This window comes from Rattus norvegicus, chromosome 14 (genome assembly GCF_036323735.1).
Source record: "Rattus norvegicus strain BN/NHsdMcwi chromosome 14, GRCr8, whole genome shotgun sequence".
NCBI lineage: Eukaryota > Metazoa > Chordata > Mammalia > Rodentia > Muridae > Rattus > Rattus norvegicus.
Window position 1 is genome coordinate 102,988,571 of NC_086032.1, and position 27,240 is coordinate 103,015,810.

The following is a 27,240-nucleotide window of genomic DNA, read 5'->3' on the forward strand; positions in this document are numbered from 1 at the left end:
TGTGTTGCTATGCATACTGCAGATTCAAGTGTGCTTAAAGCTTCTTCCACTGCCTCAGGCAGAAATATAAAAATTATATGACATGTTTATGTTTAATATAGGTATACTGTTCACTTGAAAATTTAAAAAATGTAGTTTGAGAGGCTTTTATGCTAGCTCATAATCAAATCTACACTTCTGTTTTCAAACTATTTAGGAAAAATTTCTCTAAACGGTTTAAAGTTAAACAACACCTAAACTGAACAGAAATCTATCCGGGTTTAAGGCAAGTTTACAAAACCCAGAATTCTTTCAACAGGTGATTATTCTAATTTGTTTCATAATTTAACCTTTTCTTTCAAAACCAATGTCTGAAAGCAGAGATCTCTCTGCCTGTGTCTGTCTGTGTCATTTCTGCTCAGCTGGTACTAAATGATAGAGGGAAGAAACTCTCCCGTAAACCACCCTTACTTCTCCAGAAAGCTGAGTTCAAGAACATAAGTGCTGTCTTGCAAACAATAACTTTCAGAACTATACACAGATATTTGCTGCTTTGAGAAACAAGAAAAAGAAATGTTAGCTGTGTTCTTGGTCATAAATTAAGGCAAAAGGCAGCTATCTACGGTTTGGGTTGTTTTGTTTCATTTTCCTTTTTTGTTAAAACGGGGCTGGGAATTTCACTGTTACTGTTACTTTTGTTTTATTTTGCTTTCTGGTTTTAGGGGCAGTGTCAAGTTCAAAATTAGGCTCCTCCCTCAATTATGATGTCACATGAGCCCAATTTATCATAGCTCTTCTTTCAGCCAAGCAGGTATGCTTGGGGCTGTGTCTCCTTCCCAACCCTCTGTATAATCCATGTGTGTTTAGTATAGTAGATATCGTTTCACAATTTGCTTATAAATATTAGAACATAATGTTTAGTATTATGTGGCACATTAAATAATAACCAAATAGTTATGAGTTAGAAATTTTAACTATATGAGACTTTGATTTCAAAGCATACTCAAAGTATTAGAAAGGAAACCATTCTTCTAAGTTACTTATACAGAAAAGATGAAAAATGAAGAATACAATTTAAAAGCGAAGTGAAAGAAGAAAGATCATTGGTTGTAGGACTCTAGCGCCTGGCACTCTCCACAGCGACCTGTCTCCTGCCTAGGTGTGTGGGTTCAAGCTAGGGGGAGAGAACTCACTGGGGCAGGGAGGGGGAGCAGAAGCTGGACCACTCCCGCTACTGGTCCTACTCTGCTTGGATTGCCCTGGCTGGGTTGAGTCAGCAGGAGACTGAATAGCCAGCGGGTGGGGGGTGGGGAATGGGAGGTGTGGGGGCGTGTACAGGGGAGCATCTGGCAGTGATTTTGGGAGAGCAGATCTCTTCCCTAAGCAGTGGTGTTACAGCTCTTATGACAGAAGCTCTCAGATAATGGAATAATTCCTGCACACCTTTAATTCTGAACAGGACACAGGATACAGTTTTTTTGGATGGGTCAGTGTCTGATAGCAGGTACTTCCTATTGGTTTGCCCTGAGAGCTTGGGAAGGCCTCGTGTTCATATTCGGGGTCTCGGTCCTGTTTCTACAACTGATCTGTTTTGAGCCTACATATTATGTGCTCACGTCCTAACCTATGGAGGAGGGACTTGGGGTGTTGCCCTACATGATTATTCTGTCTCAAACCTCTCTACAGGAGTCTGTGTGTATGTGTGGTGGGGTGCAGCTACATGAGGCCCTGATATCCTGGGAGAAGGAGAATGCACCTACCGTCCCTTTTAGGGTCTTCCGGGTATTTGACCTATCTCAACCAGGAATCAGGGTACCTTTCACTGCCTGTCGCCCCACAATTGGTAACAATTTTCTAGTTCCTATTTGACTGTTTTGAAATTTCATAAAATATGAAACATATTTTATCTTTAAAAACCTAGTAAAGTGAAGAAAACGTTGTTTATGGTATAATAGCATAAGAATTAATTTAAAATTGTATCACTTTTTCCGTGCTTAGATTTTTCCATAGCAGGTTGTAGACATGGGGCAGATTCTTGGCTGCCTCTGTGTGACATTGGATCATGTGAGGAGGAGTCTTCCCTGGCACCATTTCTTTCTATCACCTTTACTGAGGTGGACTGAGCAGCTATGCCAGGTCACCTCAGATCAGTGATGACTGTTTTGTCATAAGCCTAACTTTGTGATGTTGGCTTCTTCTATAGAGAGACTGTGTATGACTGAGATGCAGGAGAAGGCAGAAGTGAGCCACTGGACCTAAGGCATTCTTTGAGGTCTGATATTTACCAGATTTTGTGGACGCAGGGTTAATCAGAAGTTGGAGGCTCTTGTGTTACTGTCACAACACTGTTAACCAATGATGAGATTTGCCTCAGAATTCAGAAATACGCTGGGTGGGATTTGGGGTTTGGAGTATTTTTGATGAATTAAAAATTTCACATTTCTTTTCTGAAATAGGGTCTTACAATGTGTGCCTGACTGATACATATGTAGTATATAGGCTTGCTGTTCTCTTGCCTCTGTTCTAATATTATGGGAACGTAAATGTCATGCCTAATTTCTGTTTGACTCCGTACCTGAAATTAGTCCTATACACTTAGGTAATATTAAAATAAATTAGGCTTAGTTATAATATATATTATATAATACATAGGTTACATTTAATATATTATATAGAGAATATATGTACATGCATATATATTGTATATACTCTATTATTCTAATATACTTTATATGTATTATATGTTACATAGTAGTCATGTACATATATGGTATGTACTATCACATATACTATATATGCTATGTAGCATATATGCATAATTGTGTATGTGTTTCACCTGTTCACCACTCAGAATGGAGTGGGTGGTTACCCACTGACTACTGAAACATATAGGACAATAACTTTTTTTTAAAGTGATTATTAATGCAGGTTTTTGTTCTACTCAACACTGGGCATGCTCAAGAGGCTGAGCCAGGATGGTGCATCATCATTTGACTTTATCCAAAAATCTCTGCTCACTGGACATGTGACTTCATATGGCTGGTTCATATTCTTTTGCTTTGGTTTTCCAATTAAATTGCAAGGGTTCCTAGATGAAGAAATGGCACCATTTAAAACTTTCACCCTTGAGAGTATCTGGAGTAAGAAAAGAAATAGATTTTCAGTCTTCGGGCCCTCTTCACAGTGTCAGTTCCACGAGCTTCACTCATGCACTCAGATTTTGTTAAATGAATTTAACTTTTATTTCTTAAAAGTAAAGTTGGCACTCTTTAGAACTATCTCAGGCACGGATGTGTTTCCAACTTACAGATTTCCATTTTTCTTTGGGATGCATAGTGGGAGAAATCACTTTTAGCCTCTCGGTGGCTGCGTTTCCATTCTTCTCTCTATTTGAACTTAATGAACTCGTCTTTTAATTTCGTGTTTAGAAATTTGAGGGGAGATAATTTACTTAGAGCAATAAGTCCTGTTCCTCCACCTCCATTTTTTTCTTTCATAGGCAACAGCTACAACATATGCAGATTCCTAGGAGAGGAAATAAGATGTTGAAAAGGTGGCTTTCTTCAAAGGCACCAGGAGCATTAGTGTCATGTCTGAAGCACCCATTTGTGTCAACGGTACAGACCTGCCAATGGAAAATTGTGCCATGTTACCTTTCAGAGTACAAAATGCTAATTTGGGATTTACAGTTTTTGAACTGGAGGGCTGCATTTCGCATGGGATTTTGTTTAATTTCCCAGTGAAAAAAAAAAGGCATTTGAAACACAACTGCCTACAGCCAACTGTCAACAAAAATCAACCGTAATAGCACAGAGCCTGTCACCAACATGTGTGGCGATGTGGTAATCTTCTCAATTTAGCCGGATATTTCTTCTCTTCACAGAATAGCAGAGAGTCTTGCTCGGCATTTATGAATATCAGAGGTGTTATTAGGCCGATAATGGGACCAGATTAAGGTAGTGTACACTGGTTCAATGTGTCAGTTAAAGAGACACATAATGAGACAGTCCACGGTGCTCCATAGAAGGACTCTGTCATTCAGGTTTGCTCCAGATTTGGATGATAACATGCTGGGTTCCATCTGCTGTGGCTTTCTGGAAGAAAATGAAGATGTTATGACGTCCCCGCCCAGAAATCTGTTTTTGTTTATCAAGAAAATAAAATGAAAAAAAAAATCTCTGAAAATGGAAGTCAGGAGGGCAGGCAGTGGACATGTTCCAGGCAAGGCCGACTGGGTATCACTTCTTTATGGAGAGCCAGGGTTCATGAGGGGTTGGGGAATCTCCTCCTCCCAAACCATGGAGGTCCAAGGGCTAGAAAAGACTCTCTTTTGGCAGTTTCTGCCTTTTAGTAGCAGTGCCCTGGGGAATTCTAAATAACAATCAACAAATACAAAGTGAGAAACAATGCTGTACCCCATCTTCAGAAAGACAAAGTCTTTGTCGTCAAACTATTGCAGCCTTAGTGAACCATTCTTCGCCCCTCCCTCCCTCCTTCCCTCCCTCCCTCCCTCCCTCCCTCCCTGCTTTGCTTCCTTCCTTCCTTTCTTCCTTTACCCTTCTTTTCTTCCTTTACCTTCCCTTCCTTTATCCTTCCTTCCCTTGGAGTATCCTTTATTATCCAGGCCAGACTTGAATTCTTGATCCTACTTGCTGATACCCATGGGCTGAAATTATAGTCTTACACACAGTCATACCCATCAGTGAATCTTCTAATATAAAATGGATCTAGAGTCAAATGACACTTTTCAGTTTTTAATTTAAAAATGAAATTGTTTTTGGTTGTCGTTTCAAATGAAGAAACAAACAAACAAACAAACAGTGTCCCCCAGACATTTAATGTCAGCCAAGTTCAAATTCTGGCCTGATAATTTATTAGTTTGGTTTTTTTTTCTTTTTTTCCAGAGCTGGGGACCGAACCCAGGGCCTTGCGCTTGCTAGGCAAGCGCTCTACCACTGAGCTAAATCCCCAACCCCAATTTATTAGTTTTATCACGGCTAAGTTCCCTGCTATTATGTACATAGGTTAAGTGCTTTATATATAATAAGGGCTAATATCTAATATATACAAAGAACTCGGAAGTTAGACTCCAGAGAATCAAATAACCCTATTAAAAATGGGATACAGAGCTAAATGAAGAATTCTCAGCTGAAGAATATCAAATGGCTGAGAAGCACCTAAAGAAGTGTTCAACATCCTTAATCATAAGAGAAATGCAAATCAAAACAATCCTGAGATTCTACCTCTCACCTGTCAAAATGGCTAAGATCAAAAAATCAGGTGACAACAGATGCTGGTGAGGATGTGGAGAAAGAGGAACACTTCTCTATTGTTGGTGGGATTGCAGACTGGTACAACCACTCTGGAAATCTCTCTGGAGGTTCCTCAGAAAATTGGACATAGTACAACCTGAGGATCCACCTATACCACTCCTGTGCATATACCTAAAAGATGCTCCAACATATAACAAGGACACGGGCTCCATTATGTTCATAGCAGCCTTATTTATAATAGCCAGAAGCTGGAAAGAACCCAGATGTCCCTGAACAGAGGAATGAATACAGAAAATATGGTACATTTATACAATGGATTACTACTCAGCTATTAAAACAATGACTTCATGAAATTCTTCGGCAAATAGGTGGGACTAGAAAATATTCTGAGTGAGGTAACCAATCACAAAAGAACACACATGGTATGCACTCACTGATAAGTAGATATTAGCCCCAAACCTCAGAATACTCAAGATACAATTTACAAACTACATGAAGCTCTAGAAGAAGGAATACCAAAGTATGGATGCTTCAGTCCTTTATAGAAGGGGGAACAAAATACTCACAGCGGGAAATATGGAGACGAAGTATGGAGCAGAGACTGAAGGAAAGGGTACCCAGAGATGGCCCAATTTGGGGATCCATCCCATATAGTCACCAAACCCAGATACTGTTGTTAATGCTAAGAAGCGCGTGTTGACAGGAGCCTGATACAGTTGTCTCCTGAGAGGCTTTGCCAGAGCCTGACAGATACAGAAGTTAATGCTAGCAGCCAACCATTGAACTGAGAATGGGGTCCTTAGTGAAGGAGTTAAAGGACTGAAGGAGCTGAAGGGGTTTGCAATCCCGTAAAAAGAACAACAATATCAACCAACCAGACCCCCCCAGAGCTCCCAGGGACTAAACTACCAACCAAAGGGTACACATGGAGTGTCCCATGGTTCCATCCACATATGTAGCAGAGGATGGGCCTTGTTGAGCATCAATGGGAGGAGAGGCCCTTTGTCTTGTTAAGGCTCGATGCCCCAGTGTAGGAGAATGCCAGGACCTGGAGGTGGGAGCGAGTGGGAGCGTGGGTGGGGAGCACCCTCATACAAGCAGGGAGAGGGGGGGTGGTATAGGGGTTTTCCAGAGGGGAAACTGGGAAAGGGGATAATATTTGAAATGTAAATAAAGAAACTATCCAGTAAAAGAAAAGAAAAAATAAGTATCAGTCATCTATAGTATAATTATAAATAATAATCATGTAGTCATTAATGTATTGTAGTACTCACCACAAAAGTAGAAGAAGGAATGTACTACCAGTTAGGTGTCGTTACTTGCAAAGAAGTCTGTTCAGTCATATTTCTTCCTCACTGTGCTTTGTGTCTTTGGGAAAGAAGAGTAATCACGTTACTTAAGTAAATGGGATTTGTTCAAAGACACAGATTGCACTATGACTGAAGAGCAGGATGTGAGAACACTGTCCTTGTGCAGCCTCTGCTTTCTGTAAGTATGGCTCACGTCCATTTTCCCAGCTGCTTGCCTTACCATGATGACCGGCCTCTGACAGAGGGAAGTGGCTAGTGACACTTCTTTCTGCACAGCAAAGAAGATAATTAAGCCAATCTGATACCATCATCCACAGTCCTATACTTGAGTTTTGATACAGAACTTGATTACCTGTCGATGCACAAACTTAAAGTTCACGAGAAGGAAGAGAGAGGTACCTTAGTCTCCACATTTACGTACTCATTAAAACCGTGACGAGCCCATGGAACAGAGCCAAGGTGGTGATGTCATGGGAGAATGGAGTTGGGGTGGGGTGGGGACAAATCTTCATGGCTGCTGGTCTTTCTGTTACCTCAGCTCCCTTGACTAGTTCTGCATTTTCCTCAGATCCCCAAAGACTCTGAAGTATTTCTCTTGATTTTCCTCTAGTAAGAGTAGGATTGTTGCTTCCATCCATTTAGGAAACTTGTGAGCCCAAGGTGCCATGTCAGAGTGGCAGTTCTAAGCACTGCCTGTGATAGATTTGAAAACAACACAGAAAAGTGAATGGGGGAGAAAGGGCTTATTAACCATAACCAGGGTCTTGGGATGGAGGGATGGTAGAAAGAAGGGCAATGACATTTACTTTGTAGTTTCTGATGAGCATGTGGCGAGGTCTTTGCAAATGTGGGGATTACTTCCTCTTGGGATAGATGGTCAGCAAGGAATATAGACAGATGTGGAAAGATTGAATTTTATAATGTGTAATATCTGGGAGGGAAGAAGTAGGAGGAAACATGGTAGATCTGTTGGAAGTTTGGTGAAGGATCTTTAGCACTAAATGATTTCGTGGATTACTTGCTGATGTTTGCTGAAGAAAAGCTCTCATATGCTTTGATTAATTCCTTTTGTGGGATGATGTTTCAGTAAAAATATAAAAAAAAGGGTGGAACGGTTCCCTTGAGTACCCTGGCAGTTGTGCTTTCCCTAGTTCCGGCTCCAGCGGGGCACTGGAACTTGTGCTAATTTATCTGAGCAGCTCCACGCCAGTCCCAGCTACTCTCTGACCCAGGCAGCAATTTTTCTCCCAGTCTAGTTCCCAAGGTAGGTCTCTGCCATGCCAGCTTCATACAGAAACCGCCTATCTCGGGACTCTTCCTGTGGACTCTTCACATTTCCAGCATCCAGCCGCCGGTCCCAGCTGCGGCTACCCTCTGGTAACTCTCTGCCACTGCCCTGTTTACATTTCCCATATCTGCCCCCTAATCGTATGGGATAAACTCCCAACAACCCATTAAAATCAAGATTCAGTAAGCTGTAATTTAGTAATCAGATTTATATGTTAAATTCTCAATCCACAAGACATCCACACGATTAACTCAAAACCAGTTGATAAGGATGTAAATCACCCACCTAGATAAGATAAATTTCCCTACAGAAATCTATCCCAACTACTTTGACAATTCGAGACCACCCAGATATGGGTCATCCTTCTCCGTCTCCATCATGATTCTCCTTTCTTCTCCTTCTCTCCTGCCTTACAAAAACTTTGTCCCTGACTTACTTTTTACTGTCCTATCATGGCCTTGACCTAACTTGTGCCAGCCCTCACCTGCATCTAGACCTACAGGATGGCGGTCCCTGGATGTACTGAGAGGTGCTAGAGTACACTCCTGTCTTTTATGTTAAAAGATTGCACCAAAACCAAACCAAACCAAAAACCAAACCAAACCAAACCAAACCAAACCAAACCAACAGATTTTGATTTACCTTTGTTTTTATTTGTCTTTTTCTATGTGGAAAGGATTTTGATGGTAGCAAATGAAGCAAGAGTGAAAGGTGACCATTTCCTGTTTGACAACAGTCAAGATTACATTCTCTCATTTAAAAAACAAAGCCACCCACCACTGACCCAGTAATCAGCAACATTTAAGTATGAAGTATCCGCCTTTTCTGCGGGTCTGGGTGAGAGTAGTACTTCTGGACCAGGGGGTGCTCTAATCTATTGCCTGTTTCTTCTAACATCAAATTCCAACCTAAATACAGACTTTTAGTGAGCAGGTCATATGGAAATAATTAGTTTAAAAGAAAAAAAATTAACTAGCATTACCCACTTGTATTTTTTTCCTTTTTAGAAATGATTTGATATTACATTTCGAACTTTCCAACAAATCTGATGAACACACACACACACACACACACACACACACTGGAGAAATAAGTGTAATTTTTCTTGTTCTCATCATCTCTTCTTGTTAAAACTGCATAGTTAATTTCTAGAAGTAGGCATCCCGTTGAGTCCTTGGGATAGGAAGGTGTAAGATTGCTTTTGATGTCTTCAAGATCATTGAATGCCCAGAGTAAACCCCCTACAGGGTACCAGGCTCGTAACTGTAAAAACAAAGAGGGATCTAGAGCATTAGAAAGGCGATGTGCCACACACGGGACCGCAGTTACCAAGCAGCAGAATTTATTGAGCATGGAAAATTCCGTCACTAAATAGATGAACCGTCCTCCCGAGCCCTTCCTGGGATGTGAGATAAGTGGCTCAGCAGAAGTTTCCCCTTCTTCACGGATTCTACTTGGGAAAAAAGAAAAGTTAGGTAGATCTAGGCACACTGACAAGTACGCCCGTCGATGGAGACATAGGGCCAAAAGTTGCATGGGCCACTACTTTAGAAGTCATGTGCTGATTGATTAGGGTGTTTCTCTGGGGCCCCCGATCTTGACATCATTTGATGACGGTACTTGTAGCTTCTTTCTTCCTGTGAAAAATGTGATGATAAATGTGCAATCACCACTACCTCCCATGTCCATTCAGATGTCACAATAGGAAACAATTGTAGGAAAACCGCGGCTCCTCGTGTGCTGATTCATTCCAATGAGGAAGAGCGTGCACACTTCTCTTTGTAATTAGGTTTGGAGGAAGAGTTAGATCAGTAGGCATCGTTTTCCTGCTGTTTATTAATTTATTTTTGCAACACTGGGTGTTGAACAGACACATGCTAGGTAAGCACTCTGCTGCTGGATTGGGCCTCAGGCTATGTTTTTTAAATTTATTTATTATTTTTATTGGACATTTTATGTATTTACATTTCAAATATTATCTCCTTTCCCCTTCCCATCCTCTCTCCTTCCCCCTGCTTCCATGAAGCTGCTCCCATTCCCACCCACCCATTCCTACCTCAACACCCTGGCATTCCTCTACACTGGGGTATCTAGCCTTCACAGGACCAAGGGCCTCTCCTCCCGTTGATGCCAGACAATTCCATCCTGTGCTACATATGCAGCTGGAGCCATGGGTCCCCCATGTGCATTCCTTGGTTGATGGTTTAGTCCCTGGGAGCTCTGGGGCTTCTGGTTGGTTGATATTATTGTTCTTCCTAGGAAAGGCCATTCAGAGACTGCCCCATCTGGGGATCCATCCCATATGCAGCCATCAAACCCAGTCACATTGCTGATGCCAAGAAGTACTTGCTGACAGGAGCCTTATATCGCTGTCTCTGGAGAGGCTCTGACAGAGTCTTATTGATACAGATGAGGATGCTTGCAGCTAACCATTGGACTGAGCACAAGGATTGCAATGGAGGAGCTAGAGAAAGGACCGGAGGAGCTGAAGGGGTTTGCAACCCCATAGGAAGAACAACAATGTCAAGCTATCTTTTTAATGAGACCACATTCTCCGATATTCATCATACAGTTAGTTACCCAACAGATGCTGTTCTGCAGTCTCCTTGGAAGCAAAAGTCAGAAGGAAAAAGGACACCAAACAAGGCTAAGCCAGGCCTTTGCATACACAAGATTCCATTTCTGAGAGGAAGATATATCCCCACATAACGAAGCCAGGCAATCACATGCTGTGCTGATGGCCAGAGAAGAGTGGTTACAGTTAGGATTTCTTTGTATGTTCTTCTGTTGCTCTGGGCCATCCTCTTCTCAAGCCACATCTCCAACATGGCTCCCTCTTCCTTAATATAAATGATGGACACCTTACCCTTACATTTTGCATACACAGGAATGTAATTTTTAAGAACTTCCCCCTTTCCTAAGAAATTCTTTCCCTCAAATCTGTCATATATATTATATATTATACATCATAAATCATATGTAATATTATCAAACATCAAACATCACACCAGATATCACACATCATATATCACATATCATATATTATATATTACATATCACATATCATATATCCCATATTACATGTAATATATCATATAATGTATTATAATATATATAATATTATACATTACATATTACCTACTATGTGTAGTATTATTTCAGATAATATATAATATAAATATATTCCATATTGCATATTACTCATGCATTACATATTTTATATTATGTGTGTATGTATTTGTGTGTATATGCTTTAGAACTCTCAGTGAGCTCAACACCAAGTAATTTCCCTGGCAAATGCAAATTCTATTCTTTATAATCTAGAAGACAGAAAGAACAAGGAGCTGGACTGTATATATTTACGTACATGTCTGTATTCTTTACAAAATTCCAGCTCCTCGAAGCAAACATTAATCCGGGTCTTTTGTCTCCCAGGATAGCTAATTCCATGTAAAGCACATAGTAGGAACTAACGGAATTAAATTTAATTATAAAAATCTATCAGTTCTTGCCAAAGGTATTAGCTAATGCATGCTTGAAGACATTAACTAACAATTAGGATTTTAAAAGTCAGTATTCCCATGAATTTTGGCTGGGAAGACATATTTCCTTACTGATGAGCATAAGGCTTTTCAGACCAAGAATCTGGTATCCTGCAATCTCTTGCCAGCGAGGGCTGGTGGGTGTGAGGAAAGAGGCTGCTGGTCTGAGTGCAGATGTCAGCAAGTGGTTAGCATTTGAGTGTCTCTTGCCAGGGCTCAAGACTCAGAAGGAGACGAGAGATGACCCAAGGGCTGAAGACGCTTTTCCACTTTGGCTTCCAGTTCCTAAGCTGTCTAGCCTGTCCTCTTCTCCCGAATGATTTCATGATTCTTGTCCATCACTCCCTTGAGAAATTTGGTTCAAATGGTTTCTTTGTTAAACTCTACCGTGTGCAAAGTTTACATCTAGAGGCAAGGATAGGAAGACTATTAAGCAAGCATTATCCCATTTGAGAACTGCGACTTAACTCATCAGTAGTCGAGGGGAGGTGACTGGGACATTTCCTCTGCCCTGGGCTTTTCTCTTGCTTGTTCACAGGTGAGTATGTGCACGCACACATTCATGCACACGTTAGTGTTTCCACAGGTGACTGAAGCTGAGGATTGCTTCAGACTTCCTACTTTGGTGATGTGACTAGATATAGCACGAGTTATGTCTGACTTTTGGGAGGCAATGGCTAGGAAGGCAATGGGCAGGGAAGGAAGCATGATGGTCCGACATGGCTTGACTTTTTGTGTAAATTTATCTATGAGTTAAATGGTTGAGAAATGGACAATGGGGGTTGTCAATTCTTTAGGCTTTCACCTGTTTGTATATTCAATAGGTGTTGGCTAAATATGTAACATGTGCTAGGAACTAGGAAGATCACAGAAAACAGGAGAATAAAGATCAAACCCGTAAAGACAGAGATTTAATCAAATCACCAATACCTCCGTGTATCTAAGACAAAGGCTAAGCATTTAATATCACGAGAGAGTGTAGCAGGGGGATTCAGCTGCTCAGGCCTCCCTTTCATTGACTAGCTTTGCTCATATAATGCTTTTTAGAAGGCTTATATGGCACATGTATATTTCCCCTTCATCTTGTCTTTTCTCTCCAGGTCAGCCTGTATCCATGGTTTAAACTGACTGGATGGAACATCTCGCTTTTTCTTTTTCCCTCCTGTTTTGTATGTATGTATGTATGTATGTATGTATGTATGTATGTATTTCACGCCATCAGAAGTATTTTAATCGAGCCATGTTTACTCAGCATCTTGAGGAGATGCTCAGGACTGCATCGTAAATGCAATTTCTCTAGTCACGCAGCAGCCACTGTAGGATGTTGTCAATGGGCTGGAAAACAGGGCTGAGTGATGGATCAGTAAACTTGGCTTTTATGTTGCGTGGTCCAATTTTGAACCGTATTATATTAAAATAGAGTGCACTGGAGGTGGAATAATGTGAGGTAAGAACAAGAACTCAACCAGCCCTGCCAGTCACCCACAGGAGGTCTGGCATAAGAAGGAGATCTTCTCTGAGCCTCAGTGACTGCATCTGTAATATGGGAATTATTGTTGCTACCATTCTGCAGCTTTTTCTAAAGGCGTCACTAAGGCCAAGAGAGCAGTTGAAGGCTCAGATAGTGCCTTGATTTAGCACAAGGGTCAGTGAATATCTGTCTCTTTCCTTACTTCTGTAGGTCTGCCGAGCTGTGTGTCGTGGGTTCATATCCCACTTCTATCAGTTACATAGTTTCAAACACAGGCCTACTTTACTGTGGGAAGCTGATTAAAGCGAAAAATTCAGGAAGAATTCCTATTCAGATACGGAGAAGTGAGATGCCCGTACCTTCGTTCATAAGACAATTCTACAGAGGAGGGGAGGGAAGATGAATGTGTATTAAAATTATTCAAACCGTGAGCAGGCTCCGCGACTTAGACACAGATGAGTTAATTGTTTTGCCTTAAACATATTTCCTGAAGAACAGAAGCCTCGCAACCGCACACACTGCTATGTATTTTAGACAAATAGCACTCTGAATCAAATTATGCTTCATGCATAAAATATTAAAATAAGACATTTATAACAAATCTTTCTAACTTAGTGCCTAGCTCCAAAACAGATTTATATATGGATAAGCAATAGGTGTGATAAATGCAGTGCAGATACATTAATTTAAATTGCAAATCAAAAGGGCATCGTGGTAAGGAGAAGAATGCCGTTCTGCAGGACTGAAGAGACCCAGCTCTGCAGTACTTGTAGGGCTACTGCCTGTTTGGGTTCCATGCGTGCCTGGGCGCTACATCTGGGAATTCGACTTTCTGTCTTTCTCATAGCTTCTTACGATCTCAGGTTAAATTACTGATTGGAATTCCTATTCATTGTTCCTTAAGTTGGTTGCTGAAATTTTGCTAATGCATACTTCCCTGAGTCTTCAAAGTTGTTTCACTTGTTTGGGAGAGTTTAGGAAAACATCTCTATTTTCCAGTTTGCATAAAAGAAGGGGGATGCCTTCCCCGTGCGTGAGTGGGCTGTTCCGCAGCAAACCTAGGCTGTGGACTGGTGCTCTTTTGCGGCTTTCGAGGCGTGTGGCGAATGTAGCGACAATTTCTCTTCAGAAACAATCCCTAATAAACATTATTAAGCTCGTTTGATTTATTTGGAAAACCTTTAGCGCTTCCAAGTAGAATGTGTATGGGACTGAACACTTTAGGATTCCACAACCTGTTAGCACTGTAAGAGTCCCAGCCTGACCGGAGCCCTCGGGTATCCCCTGCATGAAGCTGTGTTTTGGGATTCATAAGATGCACTAACCTTAGGGAAGAACATCCTGTACTCTCACCATCACTGGCCATGGAAACAGGCAGCTAAGACGTTCCAGGCGGGCCCTCTGAGGACCAAAGGGCTGTCGGAGGAAAGTAGAGAGCCAGGCAAAATGTTAAAGCAGTATTTTCCAGAGCTGACAGCTTAAGACGTGTCTTTTAGCCCCATTTGTGCTTATAGCCAGTGAACTGAGACTGTCCTACTTAGCAAGCAATAGAGCTGTTTTACTGCGAGCCTGTCTCCTACACCTCATCTGTACTCTGGAGAGAGTCTCCTTCCTGTCAAGGATCCCAAAGTGAGTTTTTTCATTTTGTTAATCCACAGAGAATATGTGGTATTAAGTTTTTAATGTGTGGGTTGCTCATACAGTAAGTCCTCTGTCTTCCTCTTTCATAGTCTGCTTACCGCCGCTGTTCTCTAAACTCTTTAGTAGTTGTTGAATAAAAAGCAAGAAAGTTGTGATGTTGTTGCTGGAGAGATAGCTCAGTGGTCAGAGCACTGCCTGCTCTTCCGGAGGACCTGAGTTTGATTTCCACTGCCCACATGGTGGCTCACAACCGTTTGTGACTACAGTTCCAGGGGATCTGATGCCCTCTTCTGGCTTCCACAGGAAACCTGAAAAACAGGCAGATAAAACTCCTATACACATTAAAAAATAAATAATGCTTTCAAAATGCCTTTTAAAACAGTAAGGGAGAAACAAATGCCTTGTATTTCAGATTCTGGGTGGCAACCTTCGATCATAGAATATACCAGCCAGTCAGGAGCCATTCTAGAAGAGAAGAATAGGGCCTAGTTATATCCCAATGATAAGTTTTACACAGCAGAACACAACAGAACACACACACACACAGACACACACACACACACACTCTCTAACACACACAGACACAGACACACAGACACACACACTCTCACACACACACAGATACACCCACAGACACAGACACACACAGACACATACACACACACACTCTTTCACACACACACACACACACACACTCTTTCACACACACACACACACACACACACACACACACACACACACACACACACGCGCGCGCATGCGCGCACGCACGCACGCACGCACGCACGCACGCACGCACGCACGCACGCGCGCGCGCCTGACATTTACCTCCATTTAATCTGGTAAACATAAATAATAATTAGGAAGAAGTTAAATACAAGCAAGTTCTGCACTGTTAGACTTGGAAATAAGGTGTGTTGTCATGGGTTACTAAGGGTTTATTCTGTGAAGAGTCAAGCACAGTGTTAAAATAGAAGCGTTGTGCTAGATCTGTACCACCCGGCACTTCCATTAGGTCACATGATCTCAGTTGAGTACAACTCTGATTGGAGGCTTCAGTACAAAAATATGAAACCTCAAGAATTTTATCTAGAAATAGCATTATTTTCGATGTTAGATTAAATAGTGTGTATTATTAAATCAACTTTCAGAGTCTAATGGTTAGCATCCTCAACTTGACAAGATCTAGAACCACTGCAATGTCAGTAGGCGTGTTTGTGAGGGATTATCTTCAGGCAGGAAGACCTACCTTCAAGGTGAGGACCATCATGCCATTGGTGAGGTAACCCTTCCTTGGGTTGTTCATGTAAGGACATTTTGATCACAGAAATAGAAAAGGAGGTATAATGTGTTTCTTTTCACTTCCTTAAAATGTGGCTCTTTGAAAATTCAACAATTGTGTGTGTCTCACACTATGGATCGTACCGATGGGGGTGACCAGATGTGATGTAAAGAAACGCAAAACTGATTTTGGCATCTGATCAATGGCAAGTGTGCTCCATGGCATACCCAGAGTTCGCTGTAAATGCCTGAGGTGACTCCTCACTGAGGACCTGCAGATGGTGAGTAGTCGCTGCTTACTGTCCCTACTTAGACAGCTTGGATGTTTATATGACAGGAAGGTTTGATAATTTCATCATGTTTTATATGGATTATTATTTACCTATGGCCATCATGAGACACAGGAACCCATTTATCATCTCTACACCCTAGAAGGGAAGTAGCCACATTGAACGTACTTGGCGGCTTTGAAGCCGGGATTGCCTGAGCTCAGTATCAGCACTTAGCTGTCACCTACACAGCCACCAGATCCATCTCTAACCTGGAGTTCCACTGTCTGTGAAACACAGTAGTAGGTAACAACGATGAGAGCGTACTAGCTCTTTGTGAGGTGACCCAATGCCATACTTCACATATGGGCAACGCGGATCTCCATCTACTCTTTTGTAAGTGCCTTGAGACCAACTTCTAAGAAAGCAAGACTGCATCAATATCAATATTAATATCAATATTAATGTGTGTTCTTCTGAGTATTGGTTAAGTGTTCCAGCGTTTACATACTCAGAGCACCAGTGGAGAGGCTCACCCACAGCCCTCAGCTTGGTATCTTTGCACCTCTTCTTCATATTAAAGGGTGCCCCTCCTTCTCACCTTGCAAGGCCCGGTGTCACCACTTGGTACCAACTCTTTGGCTACTCTAGATAGTACTAATTTGGTAAATGTGGACCTGATGCTCTAAATTCTGGAGTCGAATGTCAGGCTTATACGTTTGGTTTGCTCGCCCAAGCACAATGATGTCAGTAGCTGTGCTGTGCATCTCCTTCATGACCCCCACACATCCCACTCAACAATACTTGTTGATTGATTGATTGATTGATTGATTGATAAACAAAGGCAACAGACAAGTCTTCAGTGCAGCAGGAATTACTCATGGTGGAAGAGGCCTCAACATGAGTTACCACAGGCCTCTGCGGTGAAGGGCAAGCATCCATGTGACTGTTTAAGATTGTCATGGTGCACAATTTCCACCATATTTAACTGTTTAATTTTAGGAAATGTCTGAGTTAGTAGAAAAAGCTGATACAGATGCATTTGAGACATCCATCCATCTATAATTATGTCCCAATTTTTTTTAAAGCTTATGTCTATAGTTAGATTTTTGAAGTGGATATTTATATATCTTGAGGTATAAATACATCCAGACATTACTAGCTCTTTATCCCTGCACGTATATGCAAAAAAGCCCTTTACTTTCCTCTGTCAATATAGATAAAGATGCAGATAAACATAAAGGCAGAGCAGGGAAGTACTCGGTTTCTGTTTGTAATCTTCTCTCCATAAGGGAGTGGGACAATGATGCTTTCAAGTGATCTTAGTCACACTGAATATGACATTCCTGTCATTAAAAAGAGTCAAATGTTCTCGGCCACATTCACAAAGACGTCCCCTAATGCTTCCTTTAATTGGCAGGATCCACACATAGTATCTGTTTGCAAATGTGCTCAGCACTGAAGGCTGGAGCCCTGTGCATCTGTCTGTGTTCTCAGTAGGCGATACTCCACCCTGATCCGACAACTGGTACATTGTACTAGGACACACTGCAGGCAGACAATGCCTCTCATACCACCACCCCACCCTGTACACTTTTTTTTTTAAAACCTTGAAATATGGTTGATACGGTCCATTGCAAAATGAACCTATATTGGAAATGGCAAAATTGTAATGTAAAATATACTGGGGTCAGTGGGGTGTGCTGTTTTTTTGCATACATTTTTTCTCCCCTGACCCATGCCATTCCTCTGCACACTGGGAAAAAAAAGCTTCATCTCACACAGAACTGCGATGTCCTTTACTGCCAGAGGCTGTTGCCGTTTTAAACGAGGAAAAAGCACAATGCATGAAGAAGGAAAATTAAAGCATATTCATTTTGGAAATTAGATCTGGTGTCAGGAGACTCCCGGAGAATAGCCACGTTTGAATGGAGCCTGCACTACAAGACAGTTCAATGAACTTCTGACCACTATTTACGCTATGGAAGCTTTTGAAATAGGGGAGGGGCAAAACACTTCATAGCTGCTTAATAGCTTGGCACATTTTTCTTTCTTCCTATTTTCCCCACCAGACATTTGTCTGTTCCTTCGGTGTATATAAGATATGCAAACACCATGTAGTTTATGGGAAGGCCTTTGTGTTAATATCTCTAGGTTGGTATGAAAACACACAGCCATTGGGTAAGTGAATCAAGCTCTGGGCCAGGCCTGTGACCTTTCTTAACCTCCAGAGCAGCCTGCATTCTGCCTGTGGCAGTATGGAATGGCCATCCACAGGCAGAGTTGGTGTGAGCCTTAGGAGTGACAGTGACCTTTTTTTAGGGGTCATTCTACAAATGCAAAGAGAATACCTTCTGCAATTCTCAGGGATTCTTTATGCAAAATTGAGCAGGATGGGGAGATGATGGGAAAGGCACTTTGCCTAATTTCTCCCTTTCTATTATTTGGAAGAACAGTTCTCAATTTGTGATCATCCCCTTTCTGCTTCACTGCCTGCCTCCCGCGGAGCGCATCACACCAGTCAGGTTAAGTGGGATTCAAGGGCCCTCCAGGAAGAAAAGCCCAGAGTTGTGATTCAACACTGAATAAGGCGGTTATCTGCGAAGATGAGGCAGATAAAGAGTTAATCTTGAATTGAGGGTGGGGGCACTTAGAGGTGGAAGAAGAACTCCAATCTGAATTGGTATTAATGAAAGATATGCTTTAATTGTTACATAGATGGGAAGCATCGAGCTAGCTATTACAAATTGCAGATTGTGAGCCCAGGTTGGCTTCCTTATTTATATTACTATTCATGCAGTGCTATCAAATCTAAGGGGTCACTGTGTTTGATGAATTTATTTTATGGGGAAATTAAGACTTCATTTCTTAGAGAGACCCTTTTGTGTTGTTCCTTGGTGACTTGTCCACCCGGGTACACACTGGGCTCTGCCTCTCTCGGGGTCTGGGAGATCCCTGTACCGTCTATTTCTGGTCCTTGTTGGTTCTCACAGCTTTACCCCTCACTCTGCTCCTGGGTTAATTAGTGGCCCTCAATTTCACTAAAAGGTAAAGTGATGTTGAGGTTTTATTAGTGGCTGAGGTGGTGTGAGGGCAAGGGATTCCAGGGAAAGGCATAATAATGAGATCTCTCAGTGGCACGGAATGTCCATGTGTCTGATGTTGACCTTGCCTGAGTGTCCTTGGTATAGCAAATAGGGCTGACATTTCCCTTCAGAGACTGGGAAGCATGAAACCAAACAAGGAAACATAACATTTTCAGCAAGCTTGGGACTTTTGCTACTTTCCTGTCTTGTGCTCCGGGTGGGGGAGAGAACATCACTTTGCCCACAGCCCTGCCCCACTCAGTATTATTCATTAGGAGAAGATGGTTTATTTTTTTCCCCTTCTTTGGCCTGGAAACTTCTCTCCTCTCGCTAGCCAGTAACAACCCTTCTGCTCGTCCGTCTGTTAAACCTTCCCAACTGAAGTAATATGATCTCTGACAATCGGACAGAGCTGAGTGAGTGTTCTGAGGACCATTCTGGACTCAGTACAAGAGTTTCTTTGGCAGTCTGCTTTCTACCAGGGCTGGGAGGGTGTGCTCTGTAGTTGACCAGGGCCATTAGCTGAGAGAAACCTGAGAAATGCTTTATATCAAAATCTTGGCCTCTGCAACACAGCCTCTCCAGTCCCTCACCCATACGCCCACCCTATTTGTTCTCCATCCCCCTGTGTCAACTGTTTCTTTGGCTTTGTGAGAGGAGACCCCAAGTGAGCCGGGGGCATCACTCTGTGCTTTTTGTCCATCCTATTCACCCACCTTGAGGAATACAAATGAAACAGGTTGGTTAAGGTGAGCAGAAAAGGAAGAAATCATGCTGGCCGTGGAAGCCAAGCCATGGGCCAAAATGCTGCACCAGTTCAGGGAGTCAGGTAAGAACTGGACCATTCAAAAGGGCATAGGAAGAGAAAGGGTATTTTCTAACTTGCCAGCCCCTTCATGCAACTGCTGTCTGCTTTTGATGGACCCATGTCTTGTGTGTGTTGATCTCTCCTGCAGTGGCAGTAGGATAACACCACAGTTGTGACACCATTTGTGAAAATCCATGGCAATTGTGGTATCTAAAGGGGACTGGGCATTTGAAATAATGAGAGAAAGAGAAAGAGAGGCTGAAACCCAACACTATTAGCCCCAATGAGTTCTTTGATTCTTAAGGACACAGAGGAGACAGGCTTGGGCAGAATTCCTGCTTTGCTTAATTACAAATGGATATATTATTATAGCTATTAATGATTGTACTATTTTAGGAATTTGAACTTTGACCCAAGTGTAAATAGCATGCAATGACCATCAAGTCTTATGAGCAAATCTACTGCAAAAGCAAACGTGTCATAGAGTAAGGAAACCTCCCTGCATCCCAGGGATGAGGATCAAGGTGTCCTCTGGGGTCCCAAGGGCTTTGTTGGTAGCTCTAGTTTATTGATTATTCTTGTATGTGTTGGGGTGGGGCAGGGTAATGAAGAATTGCAAACATCATAGTAGACACTCTTCTTTAGAGAACTGAGTTTCAGACAAGGATTCTGTGGCATAGAAGGGATAGAGAAAGGCAGAACTGGTTTCAAATCTCATGTTTTGCCTGGGGTAGATCAGACTGACCTTGTCTCGCCCACATCACTGGTAAAAAAATAGGCAGACAAGTTTGGATTTTGTGCCATTGACACAAGGTTTGAAGGAAGTATTGGGCCTATACTTATTCAATACAAAGACTAGAGCTATTATTATTAGCGTGCTAACAATAATTACTGGGGAGCTAGACAATAAGCCCATGCCATTCCATGGTGCTGCTCTGTCTCACAAATAAATAAATCAAGTTTCAGAGAAGCTAAGCATTTTGCTGTGGAGCTCTGTGTGCTATTTGCTTCTAATGTGTCTTAGTGTTATGGTTTACCTCGCCTTCAGTAGTCATCAGTTCACAGACTCTACTGTCCATAGGAGAGTAGAATTTCCTTTCACTTTTATGTAACATTTTAGTGTCTAAGCTTATTGCTTCCACTGACCACTAATACTACCCAACTCCTTTAAAGGTTCAAGTTCATCAAGTTCATCAACATTTCCATGTCAAAGAAGTGTTAAAACAAGATCCATTTCTGGTTTGGGGAGATGTTCCCAAACCCATCAAGTACTTACTGTGAAAAAAGTCAGGATCTGAACCAAGATCTCCAGTGCCCGTGTAAGCATCCAAGTGTGCTGTTTCATAATTTTAGTCCATGCCTGGGGAGTCAGGAACAGGCTGATCTCTTGAGGTCCCTGGCCACAGCTAGCCTGGTCTAAACAGAGAGATTCCAGTTCAAGAGAACAACCTTTCCTGAAAAAAAAATAAAGTAGAAAGCAACTAAGAAAGACAACTGAAGTTTCCTCTGGTCTCCATGCACAGGAACACACATTTGCACATTCAACAGCATGCACTGAGGGAAAGGACTTTGGGAAGACAGAGGAGGAAAACCTTGTATGTCTCTATCAGAATTTTCATGTGCCCTGTTACAATTGCCACTGTACCTATTTCAAAGCACTCAGCCATGCTACTCACTGTAGAGAGCTCATCTTGTGTATTGTATGGATGCCTCAGCTGTCAATTAAGAGGCCCGTGGCCTATGGCTTAGGCAGGAAATAGAGGTGCTACATCTGGGAGAGAAGGAGGATGGTAGAGAAGCCTGAAAAGATGGGAGGAGATAGACCATGGTACCTGAACACAGGTAACCAGTCATGTGGCAGAATGTAGGTTGACTAGTCAGAGTAGAGCCTAGCTATGTGGCTGAGGTATGTGTAAATATAATTTGAATCTGAGTCTTATTTCTGGGGGCATGGGGCTGTGTGGCAGAACCAGGGCCTAACTTCAACAACCCACATATACCGAGGAACAAATTTTGTTTCATTTAGAATCAAGAAGATATCCCTATAATCTCCATAAAACAGAATCTTGCTGACAAAACAATTGTGCCAGAACCTTGTGATATGGAGTGTAATATCAAAATGAATGAAATCCCAATACCAAAAGGAAGCCTCCTTACCTTTCCTGTAGGCATTCAGGTGCTCCTTAGCAAAGGCTGAACCCACTCTCCCCTGCCCTAGGTATGACGGAGTGTGCTGTGGTCACGTTAAACACGTGTGTTCTCAGGCCCCTGCAGCTAAGCAGATATCCCATTGAAGTATGAAGAGGAAAAGTCTGGATTCTTTGGAGACTCAGTTGTAGCATGTGATATTTTTGTGGAAACTGTTTTATGAGAGGATGTTTTGCTGGGGCAGACACGTGGAAGGGTGCTTTGTTGAGAACAGATATGTGATGTTTTTCTGGAAGTTGTCTGGAAAAGGGGTATGTGATGTTTTTCTAGTGCGGATGCTTGAGAGAACACGCGATGTCTAAAAAGGGTATAAGACAGACAGCGGAAGACACTGTGGCATTGGTTTGCTTTGTCACACTTTGCTGATTTTCTTTGGGCTTTGCGGATACTGCTCTTCCTTGATGATGCTGTGGTATTGGTTCACCTTGCTTTCTTCACTGATCAAATGCACCAAAGAACTTCTCAGGCAGTGGGCTCTTGCCGCTTGGGTTTATTGACAGAGAAAGTCATGGTTTCTTGTGGATTAAATTACCATTGCTGATTCATGAATAGTGTGTGTGAGAGTGGATGGAGCTACCAAATGCTGCTGATCTGTATGAACTGAACTGCTGGTGCCCTGACAACCAAGATTGGAATCGCCCCAAAGAACTATTTCTTTTTTTTTTTTTATTAACTTGAGTATTTCTTATATACATTTCGAGTGTTATTCCCTTTCCTGGTTTCCGGGCAAACATCCCCCTCCCCCCTCCCCTTCCTTATGGGTGTCCCCGGGGCCATTGCCGCCCTCCCCCCATAGTCTAGTTCACTGGGGGTTCAGTCTTAGCAGGACCCAGGGCTTCCCCTTCCACTGGTGCTCAAAGAACTATTTCTAAAGAGGTCCAAATCCCTCTTTGCTCTTAACCCTTCCTTTCCACTACCTCTGGTGAGTGGAGGGCTAGAAGGGAGGTAAAGGTGTTTAAGAAGCCGTATTAAAGCAGTCTTGTAAAGATCTAAGCCTACAGAGGTGTTCTACCCAAAGAGACGACAGTTCATACAACATGAGAACTCACTCTGCGTCACATAGCAGGGAAACTGCCGCCCAGTCTAAGCTCAAAACAAGTGTCAATCCAAAGCTCATTGTGTTTCCAACATATCATCATACATTTACATGCAAAAGCCAAGTTCTCATTAGTTGAACTAGTAAGAACAATATGGAATTAGCGCACCTTCTCTCCCCCAAACAACCTGCCTTTCATCGCTCCCATAACTCATAGATGAATTCCTTCTTCCAAAGTCCAAGGACAGGTATTAATTTGGGGGTAATTAGTTTAGGTGTTTTGTGGGGCCTGGTTAACCTATGCTTTCTCTGATCTCAGGCAAGTCAAGTTACCCAATTATTTTCGAGAATAATTACTATTTTCATTGTCATCCATTTCTTCCCTTGGCCCATTGTTTACCTCAGAGAGGAGGAATAATTAATTCAAGTTACAGCCTGACATGACAATGAGATCGCCAATAGAAATCAATGACATGGCCCATGACAAGCTAGGGTTTGTTTATGAGGCAGTCTAACAGAGTCCTCGGATTTTACCTACCTCATTGTTTCACTACTCAAGTGGATTATACAATTTTCATGTTGTGGGAGGTATAGTCAGGAGTCTAACTGAGTCTAATAAAGTTGGAAGTGTTATTACAGGAGCTTTATAGGAGTTTTTATAGTTTTATAGTATTAAGCATATTAAATGTGGGATGTTCTAATGATGAGCCTTGGTTGACTAGTAAGGTTATGTTCAGATTTATCTACTTTAGAAAGGTGTCCCTGGCAGGGTACATGATCTCCCCTTTTAGGACCAGGAGAGTAAACGTTGTTGGAACTGAAGAGCTATTCTCAGTATCGGTGAACACTGTTTCATTCCATTTTTTCTACTTTTAAGTGTTCTTGCTAATTTTAACAACATAGTTCCAGGAACACAGCAAAGAGAAAGTGGGAAGAATGAAGTTGTAACACACCCATAGTCATGCTGTACCGGGCAGGGAGCAACTGGCCATGAGGGTTCAGAGTCTGCTGTACACGGCCAGTGTAAACTGAGATGTGGATACTCAGGTTGTTAATAAACTTTAGATCAGTTACATTTTGAAATGACAGTGTCTAGGATTTAATTTGTTAAAGAAGATATCAAAAACATTTTCATCTGTTTCTTTTTATCTTTTAAAGTACAGATGCTATGTCAAGTTGCCTAAGTGGCTAGTAGGTTCTTTTGTGTAGAAGGCAATAGTCCAGTTTAATATGTAAATGATGGCATAAGGAAATCAAACTCCAGTAGTCTGGCTTTATTTAAAACCAAATGTTGAGGTGCGTTCTGCTTGTGCAGGATGTGGATTTCCTCCTTTCCTCCAGTGCGATGTTCCTCCCACCGCCTCCTTACCCATACCCACTCCACATCTTCATCTTAACCACTTTGCAAGCAGAGGACCCTCCCAATACTTCTTTCCTACCCTCTTATCAGGCCTGGAAACAGGATAGCTGTGGCCACAGAGAAATGATGTTTTCCCGTATCTTTTTGTTTAACTAAAACCCCCAACCTCAAAGTGCACGATATAGAATAAGCTATTGGAGCAATTTATTCCTTTCTCTCTGTGGATTAGCGAGGAGGTACTTGGAGCAGCTTGTTAAAGAGAAGAGCTTGGCCCTTGCCCTTGCTCTGTGTTTAATGATCCCCTCTTCATGTGCCACCTCTCTAATCTGCAGAGAGATAGGTACAAATTGTATCTATAATGCAATATTACTTAACAGTATAATGTATGATAAATCATAGAATTGCATCCCTACCTTGTAATTGGTGAGATGTGTTGCATGAGAGATCCCCTAATTCAATAGAGAGTGGTTGCTCTTGTGCGTAACCACCTCTCTGGATCAAACCAATTCAGCCTGCAAGTGATGAGCAGAGAGGTAAAGCTTTTTTTTTTAATTAAAAAAATCAGAAATATGATGTGGGATGGCTTTTTAGGCCCCTGCATTCAAATGGCTGTTTAATAATACTCTACTTGAATGGAGTCCCTTCTTCCCTTCTCTGTAGAGGGCAGGGCTGAACTCTGTAAAACGAGAACCCAAGAGGGCAGGCGTGTTCTCAGTCTCCACAATCATTGCTTTGGCACCGTTGCCCTTACCCGTGTGTGTTGTGGTCGTCTTCACCTAATCTCCATGCATAAGCTTTATTTCCTTAAACTTCTGGGTTTATTTTACTCTTTAGCATGTTTGCTGTGGCAGCCTTTTTTCCTCCAGCTCCTGACCATATTAAATTCTTAAGTACTCCTGGCAAGACAAGGGTCATCCAAGGACGTGTCATTGAAGAAAGACTGAATTGTAGGCAACTACATCTCGGCTCCCCAGAGTAGGAGAGAGGGGATCCTGGTATCTGGATTTTGACTGCAGAAAGTAGCACATGCCTATATTCTTTTTCTTTTATTGAATATTTTCTTTACCTACATTTCAAACATGCCTATCTTCTTAGTCACCTGCAAACCTCCAGCCGACACTGGGCATTCTGTGATGTGTGTTCATTTAACTGTCTGCTATAGTTAACTAAGCTTACATAACTAAGTTAACTATAGCTGGTATGACTCACGTAGATGACACTGTCCCAGCTGGATGGGGATGGAGATTCTGCTAGTCTGTCAGGAAAGCCAAAGAGACTTGGGTAGAGTCACCAGAAGAGAGGTCACTGATGTCTATGTGGAAATGTGTCCTGGAACCTGAGTGAGTTTCTCAGCAGCTCAGACCTCTCCTGGCTTTGTCTCAGCAAAAGTCTCTTACAGAGTGGAATTCTGTGATGCACTGTTCTGACCTGAAAAATATCCAGTGAAGGTCATCCCATACTCACCGACTACAGGATTTCATCTGTCCTTAAGCAAGTGATTGAGATTCCATGATTTTTTCTCCTTTTCTTTTTAATCTTCAGTTGTACTTTGAAAAAGAAACCAAAGAAAAATGAGCTTTTCTCTTCATTTGATCACTTATTAACTCTAACTTTCTAAAACGATTAGAAGGGTAGCTTTTGACAGGAGGCATTGCTTCTGTCCAAACAGACACAGGATGCCACCAAATTACAGCCCAGGATGTCTCCTTGAGAGTGATGGCTCTGGGGGGTGGGCTTCCCTGGTGGGTGTTCCCTTCCACATGCAGTGCTTCTGTGCTGCTACTGTTTCACAGCTTAATAAAAAGAAGCAATTCATTGGGTGAGTACTCCATAATACAATTTCCAGAGATTAGACAACGGCTTCTCAACTGCCAGCTATATTTTTACTCTGCCTGTAACCAAGGAAAACAAGGTTGCAAACGATGCCAACTAGTTTCTCAGCTACAAGATGTCAATAGCCCTTGATTTTGTTGTTGTCGCCACTAATTTCTCCAAGTTAAAAAAAAAGTGTCATAAAAACAAATAGCCTTTAAACACTCTCGTGTTGTTCACAGGGCAGTCTCTTGAGAGGCATCCAGTAGATTTGCTATAGTTTTTGAAATCACTTTTACTCACTAATACTGAGGCCCTTAGAAATGCCTGTTTACACTGGTTTTTGTTCCTTTTGAGTTTAGGATATTTTTTCTTCTCCTTGTGTTTCATGCTGACATTTTAACCATAAACTGCCTTTTCATCTTTTACTCCCCTCCCTCCCTACCTCCCTCCATTCCTTCTCCCCTCCCGTCTGTCTGTCTGTCTGTCTGTCTGTCTTTCTCTCTCTCTCTTTCTTTCTCTCTTTCTTTCTTTCTTTCTCAATCTCTCTTTTCTCTCTCTCTCTCTCTCTCTCTCTCTCTCTCTCTCTCTCTCTCTCTCTAACAAACATGAGCCAATTTGTTTGAAAGATGTGTGAGTTGTTGACAAAATCATCAGTATTTCAGAGAAATGACAGAGTCGGTGTCGAGAGCCCGTACTCCTGTGTGGCTTCCATGAAAATGGAACCCGGTGCTTTCTATCCTGACAACCGCCACAGCATGCAGAAGTTTCTTTGTTTTTGCTGCACATTGTCTTCCTCCTTTCGCTGAAAGCCTACTCAATGGTTTTGAAAGATCAATCCTACTTTGCTGTGAATGCCGTCTCTTAACCTTTTCC

General features: G+C 42.0%; 2 long non-coding RNA genes across 2 annotated transcripts in view; both read left to right on the forward strand.

The window, feature by feature from the left end:
• Positions 1-1,335: 1,335 nt before the first annotated feature.
• On the forward strand, positions 1,336-4,164 carry LOC120096543 (uncharacterized). Its single transcript, XR_005493053.2, has 2 exons — positions 1,336-2,251; positions 3,479-4,164. It is a non-coding gene; the product is annotated as an uncharacterized LOC120096543 (long non-coding RNA).
• Positions 4,165-11,027: 6,863 nt separating this feature from the next.
• LOC120096699 (uncharacterized) overlaps positions 11,028-27,240 on the forward strand; it is a 78,597-nt gene continuing 62,384 nt past the window's right edge. The window contains exon 1 of the long non-coding RNA XR_005493499.2: positions 11,028-16,066. This is a non-coding gene — a long non-coding RNA (uncharacterized LOC120096699). The remainder of the gene's footprint in view (positions 16,067-27,240) is intronic.